At 45.2% G+C, this 21,814-nt stretch overlaps 1 protein-coding gene across 2 annotated transcripts in view; it reads left to right on the top strand.

Annotated features, from left to right (window-relative positions):
- vib (phosphatidylinositol transfer protein vib) overlaps nucleotides 1-21,814 on the top strand; it is an 80,443-nt gene that overhangs the window by 55,211 nt on the left and 3,418 nt on the right. The window lies entirely within an intron of this gene.

Raw genomic sequence — 21,814 nt, 5'->3', positions numbered from 1 at the left:
AGATCGTAAGTGCCAGAATATGCCGGCCAGAAGGAGACCCTGTGGCCTGGGAACTTTTGACCCTCCCCCACCCCTGTACCTGTACCGGATGCACCCACAAATAATGCAGCATCTTGTTGTGGAGAGCGGAGGTCAGCAATCAGCCTGTACTAAAACCTCATTGATACATTTTTTTAAAGAATGTCAGAAAAAAATGTATTATCCAGGAAAATGTATGATCAGAACTGCCTAATATTTCATCATCACCATCATCAAACCAAGGTTCAAACCAAGGTTCTCCCAGCGGGCGTTCAGGATGTTACGAGCGAATGTGAGATCTGGGAAAGTGTTTTCTGTTACGCTGTTGCCGAAACGGGTGCGTTGATCAGGGTTGAGGAGTAAAGTGAGGCCCAGCATTTGAGCCGTCTCCCAGACCTTGGCTCCCTTACGGCCACAAGCCTTTCTGTACCCCCATTCTGCGTCGTCATCGTCATCATCAGCCTGACTATACCCACTGCAGGGCGAAGGCCTCTCCCATATTTCTCCAATTAACCCGGTTCTGTGCTAACTGCATCCACTTGACCCCTGCGAACTTCTTAACCTCATCCGCCCACCTAACTTTCTGCCGGCCCCAGCTACGCTTTCCTTCCCTTGGAATCCAGTTTGTTACCCTAAGCAACCATCAGTTACCCTCTCTTCGCACTACATGTCCTCCCATGCCCATTTCTTCTTCTTAATTTCCAATAGAATGTCAGTAACTTGAGTTATTTCTCTGGCCCACTCTGCACGCTTCCTATCTCGTAATGTTACCCCTCGTTCCATAGCCCTCTGAGTTGTCCTCAACGTAGAACCCTCTTGGTTAGCCTTCACGTTTCAGCCCCATAGGTGAGTACAGGTAAGATGCAACTGTTGTATACTTTCCTTTTGAGCAATACCGGTAAGCTGCTAGTCATAATCTGCGAGTGCTTACCAAATGCGCTCCATCCCAATCATATTCTTATTTCCATTTCATGGTCTGGATCTTCGGTTACTACCTGTACTAAGTAGACATATTCGCCTACGAACTTCGCTACCTAATGTAAACTGCTGTTCCTTCCCGAGGCTGTTGAACATTACCTTAGTCTTCTGCATATTGATTTTTAAGCCTACCTTTCTACTTTTCCTGTCTAGGTCATCAATCATTATTTGCAGTTCATCTCCCAAGTTACTTAACAAGGCAATGTCATCAGCAAATCGCAAGTTACTGAGGTATTCTCCATCTACCCTTATCCCTAACTGCTCCCATTCTAAGTCTCTGAACACTTCCTCTAAGCAAGCTGTAAATAGTACTGGGGAGATCGTGTCTCCTTGCCTAACACCTTTTTTATAAGAATTTTGTTACTTTCTTTATGCAGAACTATAGTTGGTGTGCAGCCACTATATATATCTTCCAGCACTTCCACGTACGGCTCGTCCATCCCCTGACTTCGCAATGCCTGCATCACCGCCGAGGTCTTTACTGAGTCAAATGCTTTTTCGTAATCAATGAATGCTATGTATAAGGGCTGGTTATATTCCGAGCATTTTTCTATCACCTGGTTGATGGTATGGATATGATCAATAGTAGAGTATCGTTTCCGAAAACCTGCTTGATCCTTCGCTTGATTGCAGTCTAAGGTTGTCCTGATTCTATTAGTGAATACCTTAGTAAATACCTTATACGTACAGACAGTAAGCTGATTGATCTGTAATTTTTAAGGTCCTTAGAGTCCCCTTTCTTATGAATGAGGATAATGTTTGCATTCTTCCATAATTCCGCTACCATCAATGACACCAGGCACTGCGTATACAGGGTGGCCAGTTTTTCTAACACTATATCTCCCCCGTCCTTCAAGAAATCTATAGTTATCTGATCCTCTCCAGCTGCTTTCCCCCTTTTCATAGTTTCTATTGCTTTCTTGACCTTGTCCTTCGTCACTGGTGGAACATCTGACTCTTTTTCCCTACCCCCCAATCTCAATACGATCCTGACTACTTTGGCTACTGTAGAGATATTGTATAGAACTCCTCGGCTACTTTCTATCTTGTCCATATTCGTGATGACGTTGCCCGCCTTGTCCCTAAGCGCATATATCTGGTTTTTGCCTATGCCCAATTTCCTTTTTACCGCTTTAAGGCTTCCCCCGTTCTTTACAGCATGCTCAATTTTCTCCATGTTATAGTTCCTTATATCGGTCACCTTGTGCTTATTGATTAGCTTTGATATCTCGGCCAATTCTCTCTGGTCTGTTTGATTGGAAGCTTTCATACACTGGCGTTTCTTGATCAAACCTTTCGTCTCCTTAGACAGCTTACTGGTATCCTTTCTAATTTAATTCTAAATTAAAAAATTTAATTGTTGTGAGGTACAAAGGCATTTAGAATTGAGACTTTCACTGCATAAACGTATAGATTAGCATTTATAGACATGAAATAGGCACAGCTCCTTTCTGCGCGATGTCAGTGCACGTTGAAGAACCCCAGGCGGTCAAAATTTCCGGAGTCCTCCGCCACGGCGTCTCTCTCAGCCTGAGTCGCTTCGGGACGTTAAACCCCACAAACCGAACCATTTTTAAGCTCCCGCAGGATTCACTTTATATTTTCGTTGTCCTAAGGGAAGAGATTTAGCAAGAGATCTGGTTCGCAGCTGAGAATTGTAAAAGAAAAAGCGTTCGTTGGCGCGTCCCTGAATTTTGCGCCGTCACCGTCGCATTTCATCGCACATTGTGCGAAGATGCTGTGTAGCGAAGGGGAGCAGGGCCGGATTAACAGTGATGAGGGCCCGGTTCAAAAGAATTCAGAGGGCCCCTTTAATTCCCTCCCCCCCCCCCCCCACACACACACACGCACAACACACACTAGCCTACCCTCCCGCTTGTCGTAATGTTTGAGACTTGGCATGTTTTAAAATTTCCTACAGGGGAACACGTGCCATATTTACATGGAGAATATGCGGACTGTCTATGAACATCAGCAGGATACATTGTTGGACGAGTTGGTTCATGACGATGGGAAGGTATGTGCGCAAAAAAGACAATCACGAGAAAAGAGGAGACAGGATGGTACGAGCGCAAACTTAAACTGATGTTTATTCGAAAGGGTGGCAGGCTTGCATAGTTTGCCAGTACAGGCTCAAAACTGTATCCAAGCATATATCACAAAAAACTGGCAATGATCACAAGCAGAGAGGAGGCAGGTGCAAGTCAAGGTGCCTTCGAGAAAATGTTTTTCATAAGCTTGATTGACATATCACTGAGACATTCTGCATCTCTTTTATTTATGTAATATGCTTCAACAAGTTCTGGGGCTTTTTTGTCGCTGCACTTGCGCAGGACCATTGTGTCTTTTAGCAACGGCTTGCATTTGTGTGTCAGGCAGTGTTTTGGCTGATGACGTTGATCTGGTTCCCGAATCGACCCTTCATGTTCAGCTAAGCAGATATTGATGCAGCGGCCAGTCTGCCCTACGTATGCAGTCGAACCCAGATATATCTAACTCGAAGGGGATCACGAAATAGTTCGATAAATTGGCTTGTGACGGCACTTATAATGCGAAAAAACGATACCGTATTTGTCGCGCAAACAACCCACTTGCATAATGAACCCACCCTCCACTTTTGTACCCGAGGATATTGAAGAAAAAAAAAAAGCATTAAGGCCAGCTCGCTCACATGCAAGCGGTTGAGTGACCTCAGCGACGAGCGGCAGCGACAGAGTGAGAAATTTTCAACTTGTTGGAACTGCGTCCCTCTTGCCGCTCGAGCCACCGCGGCAGCTCAAAAAAAATTTTCTGTGCCGCTGCGGCAGAAATCGCAAGCGTTTTCGCTTGCATGTCAATGGTTTGTCATTCCATTTCGGTCTTCTCATCCGCTGCTCATTTCTTGGCAGCGTGCCAAAACGCTGTGCAGCGATAACGTCACCACGTGTTTATCTTTTGATAGCTCCTGCGGTGGCGGGGAACGAACTTGGCAGAGTGCCCGTGATGGCTTGATTGCACAAGCCTGGTTCAATTTATCACGCCGCGCTTGGGGCGGGCCTAGTCTGCTGCCACAAAATCATTGGAAAGCGTGATAGCTGCAAATGTGTTTTGAAGCGAAAATTGCTAAAAGCCGGTGCCATGATCTCAGCTGACCGCGTACTTTCGTTGATTCCCCCCCCCCCCCCCCCCCCCCAAAAAAAAAAAAAAACTGCCGCTTCTTAACATCCGCAGCCTCCATATCTTACGCTAAGCTGTGCATACAGCACAACGATAACAATGGATGACTCTCGCAAAAACAAAAAAAAAAGAGAGAGAGATCTGTCGCTTCTTAAAGTCCGCAGGCGCCATAAGCCACGCGCAGAGGGTTCATAACACACGCTGGAGAAAGCGTCCGACGTTCTGTCTGACGGGCTGAGCTGGCTTGGCGCATGCGTAGCACGTGCTACTGCGAACGAAGGCAGGGAAAGAGGAAGGAGAGAGATAGCTCGGCAAAAGAATGGGCACACCCTTGCGCTTCGCTCTATCGATTTTTTCCTCTCTCGTTCCCACCGGTTCTCTCTGATCCATTCACACACATGGCTTGCAAACGTCACGTGCTGGCGCGCGGGAAACGATATCCGTAGATGCATGCGCCTTTGGAGAATGAGCGCGGCACTGCCCTATACCAGCCGTCGCCAAACTGTCCCCTCGCATTCCTTCCGCACGTGGCTTGAAAATGTCACGTGTCATGGCCGAGGATGATGCGTTCATCTTTGGGGAAGGCACACTTTCCAGTGTGTGGTGCGGAGTTCGATATATCGAACGACCGATAAAATAAAGTTCGATATATGACGCGTCTTTTCTATGCTTTTACATGGGATTTTCAAGGGGATATTCCGTGAGTTCAATATAAACAAAATTTGATTATCCGGGTTCGACTGTATCTTACCGCATGACAGAGGAATCTGATACACTACGCCCATTTGGCAGCCCACATAGGGGTTTGTGTTTAACACTGCAGCCATTGCGTTTTTTGGTGGAAGTTCGGCCGATTTGAGCACATAGGCGGCTGAGCATAGAAGGTGCTGAAGACACCACCCTGACACCGTGGTTATTCCCTACTTCTCTCAGGTGATTTTATCTTTCTGGCAGAAAAATAATTATAGCCATAGCTGCTATAGAAGCCGGGACATCGCTCCTCCAAAATGGTGACTGTTTCCAAAATTCAATCTTGAGAAATCTGCAAAAAATGTTTTTGGCATATTTTTGAATTACCAAGGCTAACAGCAACTCGATAAAATGAGTTATGACTGGTTTTTTGTGTGAATGCACCGTCTCCCGTCGGGATAGTCGCCCCTGCAACTCAGAAGGAAATTTATTTCGATAAGGTTTGCGATTCCGTATGCCGTGCGTGACGATGTTTCGCAATCGCCGCTGCCGCCATGCCACTAGCTTTTCCGAGTGCTCGATCTGTCGTGGCCATGAACACCGCTCAGGTGTCACTTTTTCTCTGCATCGTCATGATTAAGATGCTTGTACGAGGCAGGAATTGTCTCGAGGAAATCGCTCGCTCTCCTATCTGTCGTGCCAAGCACCTATTACGGAGCGTCTGTGTTTCGTCACTTATTGCGGGTAACAGGATGCCGTGTCACTGGCGTGCCTCTTATCTTTACTTTTTTTTGTTTTTTGGGTCAATATGACGCTCGAACCTTAATTTTCTGCGTTTTACGCCACGGTCATGACGACGGAACGTCGCTAAACCAGCTAGGCCTAACTCCGCGACCTTTTCAAAATGGCGCCAGGCCGCAAGCAGTTGATGCCGGCAGCCGACCAAAAGTGGCCATTTGGGTCGCATGTTTTTGGAGCCCAATAGCAGCGCATGTTTCGCTCAATTTTGTCCCTTTGTTTTCCACTTTGGGTGTTCGCTTACGGGCGCCAAACGTGACATGATAATAGCCTGAGTCACGATCTTTTGAACGAGACCAAAATGATGCCGGTGGAAAGCGTATTTTTCGATCTGCGGCCGATCAAAACTCGGCATAATTAGACCTCAGTTGAAAGGGCCAACTGTTGAGATCCACTACTTTGTAATGCTGTAACGTACGAAATAGGTGGTATTTATCAACCAAAATTTGCAGATAATTGCAAAAACGTCTCAGGACAGCGAAAATGAAGAAATAAAGAATTAGATTTTTAGACCGATTTTCGGCCGCAAAGAGCCGTGTCCCCTCTTAAGACATTGTCAGGGAAGTCCTCAACCTTGAAATCTGCAGGTCGAAGCTTGACTGCATGGCATGTGTGCAGAATTTCCCTAGGGCATTCGCAATAATCTGTTTAGCCCTTTTAACGGTTTTCGAGTGGGCGGACTCATAGGGCAAGAGTTGCTAAGAGTTGTAAATAAAGAAATGGTCAAATTATGTAAAGCATTTCGACTCGATAAGCTGTTACGCGCAATCAGCAGCAGTAGCAAGAACGGTCTGACGGTGTAATTTGCCTATAAAATGCACAAGACTGCAGTGTCCTTTAGAGTAATCGTGAGCGAAAGAAGTATGTGGCAACATGAAATCAGTCTATACATGCAGAAGCACCTAAACATGTTAAAAATCTGAGACTGGTTTGCGACAAAGAACTCTGAGGAAGTTGTATCGCTCCTACAGGCCAATCGGACCATTGGGTTTGGGTTGTCAGTTGATGTAGAAGACTTATTCTATACTATGCCACATTAGCCACGTTTTAAAGCTGTGCGTAGCTGTATTGAAGCTAACGGTGTAGTAGGCTTTCAAAACTCAACAGGAATTTCTGTTGACAGGTTCATAGCTCTTTTGGAACATTACTTGAATTCTACTTTTATCACATTTTACAACCAGATTTTTATGCAACGGCAGGTAGTGCGCATAGGGTCGTGCGTAGCACTGGTTTTAAGCAGCATATTTTTAGGCATTATTAATATAAACAGCGCGAACACGAAGACAAAGGACAAGATAAAAGAAAGCCACAGTACTAGCGCTGACTCACAACTAAGCCTAAGCCCTTTACTCCAAGGCCCAGAAAAAACAAACATGAAGAAAACGAAACAGTCACGTGAAACAACCCCTAGGTTCACCTGCTGCACAACGTCTCCCTTATGTAGCGCTCATAGGTGGCTACCGCTACCAACGCTTGTTCGGGCTCTTGCACGCCAGCATACCTACGCAAAATGTCAATGGCATTGAGCACTTCTGTTGTCATAGGCGTCTGCACTGCCTCCTCGGTGTCTTGGTACATGTCGTTCCCGTCCTCCGCAGCGGCTTTTTCTTGGACACTTTCAATTAATGCACTGTCGTCCAGTTCATCGGCTGTGATGGCACATTCATCACTAGTGAAGAAGTCTTTAAGGCTAACATCCTTGGGAACGCTGCCTTCCTTGCATAGCTGTTGCTAAACGTCAGCAAAATATGACTTTGCAGTCGCCGCCTCTACTTCGCTAGCTTCGTCTTCCGCATATGAAGAGTTGCACACAGCTTTAATACCAGCCTTTCTGAAACAGTTGACAATTATGTCCTTGCTGGTTGACTGCCAGGACGCAGACATTTCTATTCCCATAAAAACTTCAATCTTCATGTCCCATTTACGGTGCATGTTCAGTAAAATTCGCTGATCATGCACTTCTTGTGTCCACACTTGCTGTTGATCACGGCTTGATCCAATGGCTGGATCGAAGATGTGCAACTTGTGGGAAAAAAATTCCAGCTTCACATTTGCAAGCTTCACGTCAACATGGTGCACCGAGCAGTTTTATTTATTTTTATTTATTGATTATTAGAACCTCAAGGGTCCCTAGATGGGACATTACATGAGGGGCGGGCACTTGAATGGCGGTTAACAGTGGTTTTTGTGAAATGATTGTAAAGATGATGAGGCTTCTTCGATGGCAGTCTTGAAATGAGCAGGGTCGGAGATTCGGGAAAGGCTGCTGGGAAGGTCATTCCAGTCGTGAGCTGTGTACACGAAAAAAGACTTCTGGAATGTAGTAGTGCGGGCATGATGTGGGATGACGCTGTTAGAATGGCCTGTGCGGGATGTACGACGTACCGGTTGGATGAGCTGGCTGTCACGAGGTGAACTATGAAAAAATGTGATAAGGCAGAGGCATGAAATTTGGCGACGGGAAGCGAGAGAAGGAAATTGAAGTTGAACTTTTAATGCAGATATGCTTGAATATCTTAAGTAGTGTGATAGGATAAAGCGAGTAGCATGGTTCTGTACAGATTCAAGAGCTGCGATAAAGTTAGTTTGATGAGGATCAAAGATAGCGCTAGCGTATTCAAGTTTAGGTCGCGCAAGTGTTTTGTAAGTTAACAGTTTTAAGGAAGAAGGAGCAATGTGTAGATTACGACGAAGGTAGCCAATTGTTCGGTTAGATGAATTTATTATGTGGTTAACGTGGTATGTCCAAGATGAATTGCTAGTGAGGTTAATACCAAGGTATTTAAGAGTTAGTGGAAGTAACGGCAGAATCATTAGTTTTATAAGCATGCGGTATAATTTCGGCGGCGATGGAAAGAAAGTAGTACTGTCTTTGTAGTGTTTAGAGACATTAGCCACGTTGAGTACCATTGGTGTATGCTATTAAGATCATTTTGAAGGACAGAAGTGTCGTCGGTGTTAGTTATAGGGCGGTAGATTACACAATCGTCCGCAAAAAGGCGTATGGTAGACATTACTGTGGAAGGCAAGTCGTTAATGTATATTAAGAAAAGTAATGGGCCCAGGACTGTGCCTTGAGGTACTCCTGAAAGAACATGCAAGTAAGTCGATGAGAAGCCGTTAGCGAAAACGAATTGCATGCGGTCTGTTAAAATGCTTCGGATCCATTTGAAGACAAGCGGGTGAAGATTTAAAATGGATAGTTTGAGTAAGATGCGGAAATGGGGTACTTTATCAAATGCTTTCTCAAAGTCCAAGAATAAGGCACCAGTTGGGATATTGCGGTCTAGATTGAAATATTATGCAGGAACAAAGCTAGTTGGGTTTCACATGAGCGGCCTTTCGGGAAGCCATGCTGGTTTGTATGGAAGAAGTTAACTGAAGTTAGAAAAGTAGTGACGTTAGAGTACATGATGTGTTCCATGATTTTAGAGCATACACTGGTTAGCGAAATGGGTCGATAATTACTTGGAGATGATTGGTCACCTTATTTGAAGATTGGAATGACCTTCCCTATTCGACAGTCAAGTGGAACGGAGCCAGTATCAAAAAATTGCTGAAAAATGAGTGCAAGAATAAGACTGGAAACATGTTTAGTGTTTTTCAATACTTTGGAAGTAATTCCATCAATACCACAAGAAGATGAACATTTTAGCGAATCAATAATATTAACAATACCATGCGAGTTGAATGTGATGCTGTCCATTGGTGGATGTGGCAATGGTGGAAGGTTGGGAACATCATGAGACTCTTCGTTAGTAAAAACTGAGCAGAATGTGTAGTTTAATACATGGGACACGTCAGATACGCCTACTGACGAGCCGCTACTGTCACATAGTGAAATAGTAGTATTTTTATCAGGATTAATTGTTTTCCAGAAGTGCTTTGGGTTGGCTCGTAACTGGCGTTTAGTTTCGGCAGTATGGTCGGGGTATTGCTTAGCAATGGTATGGTATTTGTCCCATGCACGTTTAGTATTAAATAACTTGGCAGAACGGAAAAGGCGTTTTTTCTTGTTATTTAAGTGCTTTAGTGTTGTATTGAACCAAGGCGAGCGTGTTCTGTTATACTGATGGTAGGGATATAAAGTCTTATCAAGCGCGACATTTCAGATTTGGAGAGACCAGTTCGACTCAATAGAACATAAGGGATACGCAGAAGCGAAGTCGTTATAGAATGCAAGGAGGTCACGATTCATGCTAATGTAGTCACCTTTGCCGTACAGTGTTAATACGTTTTTGGATTTGGGGAAAGCTGGCAGAGAAAGTAGTATGAACAACAACGTGGTCACTAAGGCCCGTAATATACCAAGGAGTGCAGATTGCCTCAGGGTGAGTAGCCAAACAAGGTCGAGAATGCTAGCTGAATGATTAGTAGTGCGGGTAGGCTCAGAAACCATTTGAGTCAGGCCGAAAGTTAGGCATGTGTTCAGGAATTCGCTAGATACGTGACTTTTCATTAGGGCTTGGGCCATATTGTTCCAATCTATGGACAGAAAATTGAAATAGCTGAAAAGAAAAATAGGGGTGTTGGGGTAAGAAGAGATACAGTTGAATCCCGCTATAACGAAATTCACGGTGCACGAAAAAAAATTCGTTCTCGCGGAACTTCGTTATCGCAAAAATTTGACGTGAAACGCAGAAAGAATTGCCCAAGCAGCAGCAAAGGCGTTTAATGCCAAAAATCTGTAAGCTTGGTTTGCTTACGCTTCACGGCGAGCAACGCCGTCACGTGATTTTCGCACTCGGTCAGCAAACCCATTGCAACATCGTCGTCTCGGACAGCAACGAAATTCCTGATGACATCAATCCATCACCTGTACGGCGGTTGCCGCAGCCGGCGCTTCCTGTACGTCGTCGTCTTCTTCATCGGAAGAGTCCTTATCATTCCGGGCAGCTTTTATGATCTGCTTATCACTCACATCTTCGTGAACAACAACACAAGCGTCAGCGCCGATGTACGAGCTCGAGATTAGGCGGCACGGTTCCTATTTCTCCCAGCGTTTTCCAGGCGGCCGCGATCCCCGGAGCCGGTGACGCCTCTTCGTCGTCGTCTGTAACGCCTGGTGTTAGGCCAGCAGAGTGTACGGGTCGACCTTCGGCAAATCCGGCGTGCCTGAAACAGTTCACAATTACTGAGCGCCCCAGTGTGCTCCAGGCAGCAGACATAATCTGCAGTGCCACGTACAAGTCCACCTTCGTGTCTCGGCCGGTTTCAGTGTTAAAAAGCAGCCGCTGAATTAACCTCCCGCGGTAAGCACGCTTCAGGCTAAGAATCACGCCCTGATCGAGAGGCTGTACGACAGACGTGCAATTGGGAGGGAAAAACCTCAGCTCCGTGTTAGTGAGCTTGACTTCGTCGGAGTGATGCGCTGAACAATTGTCCAAAAGCAAGCAAACTTTACGGCCCTGCCGCTTCATGTCGCGGTCGAATGCCATCATCCACTCGGTGAAAATAGCGCGGGTCATCCATGACTTGTTGTTCGCCTTGTACTGCACAGGTAGGCTACGAGTTCCCTTAAAACAGCGCGGCTTGGCACTTTTGCCTATGACTAACGGCGGACGCTTGTCCGAGCCATCCATGTTTGTGCAAAGCAGCACTGTGATGCGTTTTTTGCTGTGTTTGCCGCCGTGACAGCGCTGCCCCTTGAAGTCGAGCGTCCTAGCCGGCAACATCTCGTAGAATAGCCCGGTCTCGTCGGCGTTGTAAATATCTGCAGGCGCGAAGTTGCTTAAAATTCCGGCCATGTTACTCGCCTTCCAAGCAGCTGCTCCGTCCACGTCTGCTGACATTGACTCGCCGCACAACACTTTTCCAACGATGTTATGGCGGGCCTTGAAGTGGTTTAGCCAGCCAATGCTGGCTTTAAAATCATCAATGCCAAGTAGGCATGCATAGTTCAAGGCTTTCTGCTGGACGATGCTTCCGGACAGGGGGACGTTGCTGGCTCGTGCTTCCACAAACCACGCATGCACTGCTTTGTCCAACTCTTCATGAAGGGGCCGCGTCACCTTTTTGTGCTTCGAGGATGTCCCTGAAGCAAGTGCCATTCTCAAGGTCTATTCACACTTGCGACTAGATGAGGTCGCGCGTCTACCAGTCGCGCGACCAGAGGAGAGGAGCTCGCCACTACCGATGTTCACACTTGCGACTGTCGCCTCTCGTTCGTCAGGCACAGTTGGGGCGAACGTCGGTAGCGGCCGCTTGCCAGACACTTCAACTTTTTCAGGCGAGCCCGTACGCATGCCGCGCTCTCGTGTTTCCAGGAGAACGCCAACGACGAATAGACTGTCAATCACCGTGGTGTCAATATAAAATGTTGCGCCTGCGTGAAAAACCCATTTCTCAAAAGTTCATGGTACCTACCGGATAGTCCAAATATCTTTCCAATCTCCTCCAAGGCCATATCCTTCTCCCTGCCTTTGAATTCCGGGTTCAATTTGTTGAAAAGGTAGGGGTATTCTTTCATTGCATTGAGAAGGTGCCCGATCGAGTACTCTGGGACCTCGCTGATTGGTAAAATGGTTTGCGACTAGTAGTCGCGTGACTGAAAATTCGAGCAGTGCCCAATCGGCCCGCGGCAGTCGCTTTTCGACCGATGCGACCATTTGCGACTGTCGCTTTTCGACCAAAACGGTCGCGCGACCGCTGCTAGTCGCAAGTGTGAACGGGCCTTCACGCTGTCCTTATTGCCTAGAATCGTTGACAGCGAACTTGCAGGAATTCCGAAGTCTTCAGCAATTGCCGCTTTCTTCCTTCCGCTTTCTGCTTGGGCGATTATTTGAGCTTTTTGCTCAAGGGAAAGAGTTTTGCGTTTTTTCACTTGCGTTGCCATCGTGTCCTGCGGATGAAAACTCGTCGTTGTCGAAGAGAAAGGCAGCGAGTGAACAACGCGACCACGACACAAAGCCAAAATGGCGGAACTGCAATCACGTGATTTCATGCTTAATGTGGCTTTGGATTTGACTTGGACTTCTCGCCAATAAAACTAGTTTCGGTTTCGATTTTGAACGCGAAAATTTCGTTGAAGCGGAAACGCTCTGCAAAAATGGTTCGTTGTGCAGAGAAATTTAGGCCATTAATTCTTATAGGATACTCGCGGGGAATAAAAAATTATTCGTTGTCGCGGAAATTTCGTTGTGGCGGTATTCGTTGTGGCGGGATTCAACTGTAAACGACTCAAGCGCTTCATGAAACAGTGTTATAAAGGAACTGTCCATATCAGGTGGTCGATAGCATACACCTAAGAGTATGCGGGGAGACGAAGCATGGCAGCACACCCAAATCATTTCCAAAGGGTGACAATGTTAATAATGGAACAATTTAGGGGGCGTTTGGCAGCGATCAGAACACCGCCGCCACGGCAGCTGTCAGGTCTGTCCTTCCTGAATATATGAAACTCGGGTAAATCAGGCATGATTTCAGAATCCGATATAGAGGAGCTTAACCATGTTTCAGTTAGTAAAACGATGTTACTAGACGATGAACTGATAAGGCTACACAAGGATTCACGTTTGGGTACTATACTGCGAATGTTAGTGTAAAGAAGTGATAGGTGATCATTTTTGGGTTTCCTGAGAACTGGTAGCTGCTATGACTTGTGTTCAAGAATATTCCCGGCTGCGTGGTCAAAGATGTATGTTTTACCATTAGAAATTAGTCAATTGTGACGCAGCTTGTAAGACATGTGGTTAGCTTTCGCAAATTCAGTAAGGTGCTTACGGGCGAGACAGGTGTTAGCAGAGAAATCTTCACTAATTGCGTAATTGGTGGATTTTAGTTAATAGGCTGAAGATAAAATGCGTTCTTTGTCTTTGAAATGCAAGAATTTACTATGATCGGGCGCTGTTTTCCATCTCTGAATGTGCCTATAAGATGCGCTCGCTCAATATCCTCACTTTCAAGGGGGTATGCTGAGCCGCTGTAGACAGATCTGTTTTTCGGATTTACTCCAAGTTTTGTATTTTGCATCTTTGAGCCCATAGAACACTAAAATGCTTCGGCGGGACATGTTTTCGAGGTCGTCAATGCAAGCAGTCAGAGCAGATACCTGAGCTGAGCAATTAGCGGTAGCACTTTGAACGTTGTCGATCTGAGACTTTGCATCTGAAATAGACTGGAAGTCACACTCAATCTTCGAAAGCCTAGTGGTTAGGTCCGCGAAAGCTTTCTCGTGGACTGCAATGGTTGACTTGATAGAGCCTAATTGCTCAAGTATAGTTGACTACCCGCATTGTAAAGCTGTAAGCGCGGCAAGTATTTCAGTTGAGCTGTCAGTAGGGTTAGGACCAGGGTTCGTTTCTACATCACCGGCCAGCAGTAGTAGTTTCAGCAGCATGTATCGACACTCATAAAATATTGTTAAAGATCGCCGTGGGCCCGGCAGCACAAAGAGACAGCGGTCACTGGAGCGCTCAGCGTAAAGGCTATGGCAATTCATTACCTGTGTAATGAAGTGAAGACAGTTAGGGCGCTCCATTTCTGTGGTGCCGCCGAGCCCATTAAGCGCCATGATGGTTTGGTCGGGCTTTATATGGCCGAATCCAGGGGCAAGCGCGGCGATTGTCTCAGATAGCGGTGATGATGGCCAGGGACTTTGTAGATACTGAAGCAGAAACCAGGTAACCGCACTTGCAGGCAATGGCTCGCACTTGGCTCTCGGAACATGATCTGGCAGCTGCTGTTCCGTACCTGCAAAGGCATGCGCAGACGGAAGCACAGGCAAAGCGTTGGCAGTGGATGATGTGCAGGTGGACAGCACTCTGAGAAAAGAAAGCAGCCAGGACCAGGAAAGTGGGGTGAACTGCGTAACGAAGTGAAGACAGTTAGGGCGCTCCATTTCTCTGGTGCCGCTGAGCCCACTAAGCGCCGCGATTATTTTTGGTCGGGCTTTATATAGGGGGGGCCGAATCCAGGGGCGGGCACGGCAATTGTCTCGGATAGCGGTGATGATGGCCAGGGACTTTGTAGATACTGAAGCGGAAACCAGGTATCCGTGCTTGCAGGCAATGGCTCGCACTTGGCTCTAGGAACATGATCTGGCAGCTGCTGTTCCGTACCTGCAAGGCATGCACAGACGGAACAAAGCGTTGGCAGTGGATGGTGTGCAGGTGGACAGCACTCCGAGAAAAGAAAGCAGCCAGGACCAGGAAAGTGGGGTGAACTGCGTAACGAAGTGAAGACAGTTAGGGCGCTCCATTTCTGTGGTGCCGCTGAGCCCACTAAGCGCCGCGATTATTTTTGGTCGGGCTTTATATGGGGGGGGTCGAATCCAGGGGCGGGCACGGCAGTTGTCTCAGATAGCGGTGATGATGGCCAGGGACCTTGTAGATACTGAAGCGGAAACCAGGTATCTGCGCTTGCAGGCAATGGCTCGCACTTGGCTCTAGGAACATGATCTGGCAGCTGCTGTTCCGTACCTGCAAGGCAATGCGCAGACGGAAGCATAGGCAAAGCGTTGGCAGTGGATGCTGTGCAGGTGGACAGCACTCCGAGAACAGAAAGCAGCCACGACCAGGAAAGTGGGGTGAACTGCGTAACGAAGTGAAGACAGTTAGGGTGCTCCATTTCTGTGGTGCCGCCGAGCCCACTCAGTTGTCAGGAGAGCAGTTGTCCAGGAGAAGGCAGATTTTCCTCCTCTGCTGCCCCATTTCTTCATCCAACTCTTTCAGCCAGTCGCTGAACAATGCTAGTGTCATCCAAGCCTTTGCGTTACTCACATACTTGACGGGCGTGCTCTTTCCTCTGAAGCAACGCGGTCTTTCACACGGATAACCAGCTGCTTGCGTTTATCGGTTCCATCCATGTTCACTCATAGCAAACGGTTAGTCGTTGCTTGCTCAACGTTCATTTTTGAGAGCCAGGGTCCTCTTCGGCAGAAGGGGGTAAAATAAAGCCGTTTCATCGCCGTTGTAAATGTCCGTGATGTCATAGCTGGCAAGAATGCCCGGAACGCGGTCACAAAGCCAATCTACGGCTCCGATTGCATTTGCCTCTGCACATTCACCACTTATTAATTTGCCAATGATATTGTGGCGCTCTTTAAAACGTTGCAGCCATCCGCTGCTGGCTTTGAATTCGTTGCACCCGAGCACGCATGCGAAGTCCAGGGCTTTTTTCTGCAGCATAGCGCCAGTCAAAAACATGTTCTTGGCATGCATTTCCATGAACCATGTAAATGTAGCTTTCTCCATGTCGCCATACGTAGCTGCTTTTAGCGTTTTCCTTGTACTCTGGCTATTGTCACTGACAGCGCCTATTATGCTGTCCTTCACCTTCAAAATGGCTGAAAGCGTGCTCAGCGCTATCTCATACCTGTCGGCCACTTCCTTCTTCTTCTCGCCGGCGGCTACTTCTTTAATCAGCTTCGCTTTAAGTTCCAGGGAAAGTATTGTTGCACAAAAATACGAGCGCCACGATATAATCACGATCACAGAGAAAGAAATGGCTGCCGCAAGTAGGCCTTTTCCGTGCCAACCATGCAAGAAAAAAACGCCAATGAACAAAAGGACCGCTCTGGGCTTGGCTTGACGTTTTTCTAGACATCAAAACATCACTGTAGACTTCAAAACAGCAGATATATTATTTGCACGTCTATACGTCCAGGACGCCGCGGCGGGAAAAAATTTCTCGACGAGTACGTTGTTACAAAAAAAAAAAATTTTGTTTAGTTTACAGTGGCGAAATTTTCTCCAAATTTTTTTTTGTGCTCTCGAAAACTTTGTTGTATCGATAGTGCGGTGCAAGACCACTTCGTTAAATCGAGAGAAATAACATGTGCATTTCAATGGGAGCAAGAAACTGAAACGAAAAAGTTTGTTGCATCGTGAACTTCGTTCTATCAAGATTCATTATAGCAAGGTTCAGCAGTATACAGGTGGCTTTTGGAAGCAGATTCTGCTATGCTATAACTGCCTATTATTGACATACAAATGAAACATGAGAAGCGGTAAAGTTCGTGATTTTGAAAGCTGGTTTTTTTCAAGTTCATAGATTTTTTTAGGTCTCTTCGATTATTTTTGTCATTTCCTAGGTCCTGTCGAGCTCAAAAAATTGATTGCCGACTTTGTCTGGCTCTTCGAAGTTTTAATTGTTGACATTGAGTGCTCTGCTATACAATCAAGTCTCGATATGATGAATTATGCGGGGCCGCAAAAAATTGTTTATTTTGAAATGTAATGAAAAAGCTTCGATTATAAGCCAGTGGTCAAACCTAGGTATGGAAATGACGTACCTTGGCAGTAGGCACATGTGCAGTCAAACAAAATCTCAAATGAAAGCGTTGCACTAAATTCAAAGCTGATGTATTTGAAGAAATTAATTCATTTCTTCTGGCGTGTGCAGCAAACACGACCACACATTACATTACACCACTACAGCACATACACCTTCCACTTAGAATGCGGAGAGGAACTCACCATAAACCATGTTTTATTTTTGTGCACAGGACTTGAAACACAAAGGAAAAAGTATTTTAGTATAGATTTTACAATGAGCACATTCCGTTCCATCCAGCATTGATTTTAGTTGGAAATCGTCTTGTTGATCTGTCATGCGTTTTTAACTTTTTAGCTTTCTAAAGGAAGAAAATGTTTTAAAAAAACTGTAGAATGAATACATATACTCCACTAAACTCAAGATACAACCTTGTGCCTGGCGCATGATAGCCTGAGCCACTTATGTGCCACTAAACCCAATACAATACAATACAATACTTTGCGCAGCACCTCATTGGGTATGTGATTGCACCGAGCAGTGAAAGTACGGACTTTTTCCGTGCACAAAAAAACATCAAAGTTCAATATGACCTCATCTTCAGTGTTCCCTGAAGTTTGAAAATCTTAACTCTGGCTTTCAAAATGATCACTGCGGTCCAAGGGGCAATGCTAGCCCTCTCCAGAGGCCGATTTGCTTTTTTGCTGCGTTGATTTCTTTGGCACCTTTGTTGGCTGCAGTTATTTCAGATCCGCACAAACTTCGCAATAAGATAATCTGCAATAAAAAAAGAGACCCACGTGCAAATGGAACGAAAGATCGATCGATGAACGACACGCAACACTGGAAGACAAAAGGCAAGACTGCTAGGCCTACTCCATGGAGGAAGGAAAGAACTTAGGAGAGGCCCTGACGTCATTTTTTTTAAGTCGGCGTGGCCGCGCCGCTACCGGACGCTGCAATGTCTCTCCTCTTCCTTTACCCTCCGCATTCTCTTTCTCCGCGACTCTCACGTACCTAGGGCCTTTAGCAACGCTGTTGCTAGTGGCCCGAGTTTTCATAGCAACAGCATCGCCGTTGCTAATGGCCCGACTTGGCTAACCCTAAATTTTGACGTCACTTCCGCCACACTTTCTCCAATGCATTGGGAATTGCAAGGGCCTCTCCTAAGTTGTTTCCTTCCTCCATGGCCTACTCGCTACTGCATATCAAACTGCAGCCTTGTGGTGGCGCTAGGAGCTGGCACTAGATGTTCTGATGATGATAGCTATAGTCCACGGGCCATTTGCACAAAAACAGTGGTTCACATGACAGTTGTGACACTGTTAACTTTCGCCAAATTTGTAATACTGGTGTTCCTACATTATTAAAAAAGAATGATATAAGTACATTTTTCTGAAATATACGTTGTATTGAAATTCGTAATTTGAAATATTTTTACATTGAAAGCGTTGGAAATCTGCTGCGGATTTAAAAGAAAATTTTTATTTGAAAAATTCATTAATGTGGTGTTCATAGCAACGAGATTTGACTGTAAATGATGGAACTGCTCTCAAGAATGAAAACGATGCACATGCTCAAAGATAGATAGATAGATAGATAGATAGATAGATAGATAGATAGATAGATAGATAGATAGATAGATATAGATAGATATAGATAGATAGATATAGATAGATATAGATAGATAGATATAGATAGATAGATATAGATATATAGATATAGATATATAGATATAGATAGATATAGATAGATAGATATAGATATATAGATAGATAGATATAGATAGATAGATAGATAATGTTTATTTGAGTGTGCCTCAACAGCCAAGTGGCCTAAAGGAGCGCACACTAGGTCAGATACATCAGAACACCTAATAACATTTAAAACCAGGCATGAAAACAACAATTAGGCAAATATGTCAGTGTCAATAAACGTTTTGTTATACAAGCTTTGTATACGAGTCATTGGACAGTTGGCGTGCAAATCTGGATAAAATGTGTCAGAACATTTTGCAGCCTTTGCATGCGGCACACGAAAATTCAGTGACATCAGTAAGGTCTCACAGTTAATGAAACCACGCACAATTTTTTGCAAAAACTGCATGTCACGTATGAGTCGCCTGTCGCCAAGAGCACACATTTTGAGGTCTGCCAAGAGAGAATCATAGTCGTAGAAACGGCGGCGTCCAATATATCTGTCATAAAAGATGCGTATGAACTTACGCTGGACATTTTCAATTTTTGCGCAATAGGTGGCAGATAAGTTATTCCAGGCCCCTGACGCGAACTCAAGACGCGGTCTCACAAGGGCACAGTATAGAGTGCGTACACATTCGTGCCGTTGAAATTTTTTTGTTAGTCTAGAGATAAGACCGATATGTCTCAATGCACGTAACACAATTGAATTTACATGCAATCTAAAATCAAGCCTTGAATCAACAACACCAAGGTCTCGTACATGGGCCACACGAGAAATATGATCCGCCAAAAGTGTATAATCAAACACAACTGCGTTGCGTTTCCTAGTTAGAGACAAGACTGAAGTCTTCTTAATATTCAACTTTAAGCGATTCGACAAACACCATTTCTCGACGTTGTTAATGTCAGCTTGCAATTGGCGGCAGTCCTCAATATCTTCAATATTACGGAATAATTTGAAATCATCTGCGAAGAGCAAAATTCTCGAGTCCTTGACATGTAACGGCAAATCATTAACGAACACTAAAAACAACAACGGTCCTAAGTTGGAGCCCTGAGGCACTCCCGAAGATGATAGAAATTCGTTGGGCACACATCCGGAAAATCGGACCATGTTATGGCGGCTGCCAAGGTAGCTTTTGAGCCACCTACAGTACATGGGGCAAAGTCCGTATTTTTCCATCTTCAGAAGTACTACCTCATGGGAAACCGTATCGAAAGCTTTAGTCATGTCAAAGTAGACTGCGTCTACCTGACCGCGATTAAATACATGTGGGCCAGTATAATCAAGAAAGCTGCATAAATTCGTTTCCACAGATCGACCTTTTAAAAACCCGTGCTGCAGAATTGAGATCTTCTGCTTGAAGTATGAGCCATGCGTTCGTACATAACCATTTCAAAAACTTTCGCAAAAGAACAAATCAGTGACACAGGTCGAAAGTTGTTCACATCACAAGCATCGCCAGACTTGAATACAGGAACAACTACTGACAATTTCCAATGACAAGAAAAAACACCAGTTCGCAATGATAAGTTGAACAAATGTGCTAAAACAGGGCCAAAAATGTCAGCGTATCCTTTGATTACGAAGCTGGGAATTTCATCAACTCCTGTTGAAAGTTTTGGCTTAAGTTTCTGAATCGCCAAAAGAACCTCATGCTCGGTAACATTATCATAAGCCAAATAGTCAGCGCTGTCTTCAGAAGTGATAAGAGCTGGTGCGTTATCGTGGCGCACAAAACAAGAGCTGAAGTGATCAGCAAAAGCTTGGCACACATCTTGAGGTTTAAAACAGATACCATCGGGCGTCTTTATCACAGCAGCACTAACCTTATCATATCGTTGCTTGCGCACAAAATCCCAAAAACTGTTTGGTTCCTTTTTGAAGTTCTGTTCAAGAAGTTTGTGGTACTCGGCTTCATCACGTGCAATCAGTTTTTTCACAATTTTTCTGCACAATGAATATCTTTGGTACCAATACTCACTTTCTGATTTCACGTAGAGTTTATGATACTTCTGTTTTTTCTTCAAGTAATGTCTCAAATCGCGCGACAACCAGCAAGGAAATCTGCACTTCTTCGATTTACGGCGTGGTATACATGTTTTCATTATACCCTGTACAACTGATGTAAGTAGCTCGACGCCTGTGTTTACATCATCAATCTCAAGCAATTCAGACCAGTCGTAGGCCTGAAGATCATTGTACAGCTTCAGGTAATTGCCATACGCGTATCTAAATTTTTCTGGCACCATCTCACGCACTGGACGAAAAGACAAAAAGAACGACAAGGTAAACGGGCAATGATATTTGTCTATCAGAACAAGAGGATCGCGCACCGCTTGCACGCCGAAGAGGCACATTAGATAGAATTAGGTCTAAAATGTTTCCAGCACAGTTCTTCATTGCATTGCATTGATGTAAACCATGGAAATTACTAAAATCAATTAAACATTCTGCTTTTTCTCGAGTTGCTGTGCAGTCACTAGTGACCAAACCAGTGGACCAATCGACCTTAGAAAGATTACAGTCTCCGTAAATGTGAACCTTGTATTTTGAAAAATCGATTTTTTCCCCAATATCTAAGAAATGATCGGTAAAAACGTTAGGAGCAGAATTTGGTGGAAAGTAGTAACAGCCAACTAGATAGTGCGATTTGTCACACGTTGGAATTTCCAACCACACACATTCCTCGTATGTCTCCAGGTCTGGTCTCCTAAATGCATTTAGCAAAGAACGGCAGGCTATCAGAACTCCGCCCCCGTATTTAATCTTGTCAGAATAGACCCTGTCGGCCCTGAAGACAGCATACTCATCTGTGAAATAAGACTCACTTGAACATGATGAGTTTAGCCACGTTTCTGTCAGGCATATAATGTCATACTCACATTCGTATGCATTCGCGAAGAGAGCTTCCGTTTTAGTTCGCAGCCCTCTCGTGTTTTGGTAATACAGCTTAATTTCCTGTGCCATTTTCGGATGTAGTTAGAGCACCGTTAGGGTCATTGAAGCGCCGTGAGGACCACAGCTTTCCATAGAAAGGGCGAAATACACAACCATCAGGCCACACTTCCGGATTGTTCACAAGCTCAAATAAATGCTCATCCAGAGAAACGTGAAATGAGCAATATGTATTGTACTTCGTTTTGAGTTTCGTGCAAGTAACAACTTTGTCACCTATTGTATTCGCCAAAAGTTCCTGTATGTCCGACGCCGTTGTTGTCGGGTCCAGGCGAGAAACAAATAAGCTTTTCTTCGCCAG

This window comes from Amblyomma maculatum, chromosome 3 (assembly GCF_055883805.1).
Source record: "Amblyomma maculatum isolate TAMU_Amacu chromosome 3, ASM5588380v1, whole genome shotgun sequence".
In the NCBI taxonomy this organism is placed as follows: domain Eukaryota; kingdom Metazoa; phylum Arthropoda; class Arachnida; order Ixodida; family Ixodidae; genus Amblyomma; species Amblyomma maculatum.
The sequence above is the reverse complement of the archived record's forward strand: the minus strand, read 5'-3'. Positions and strand labels throughout refer to the sequence as shown.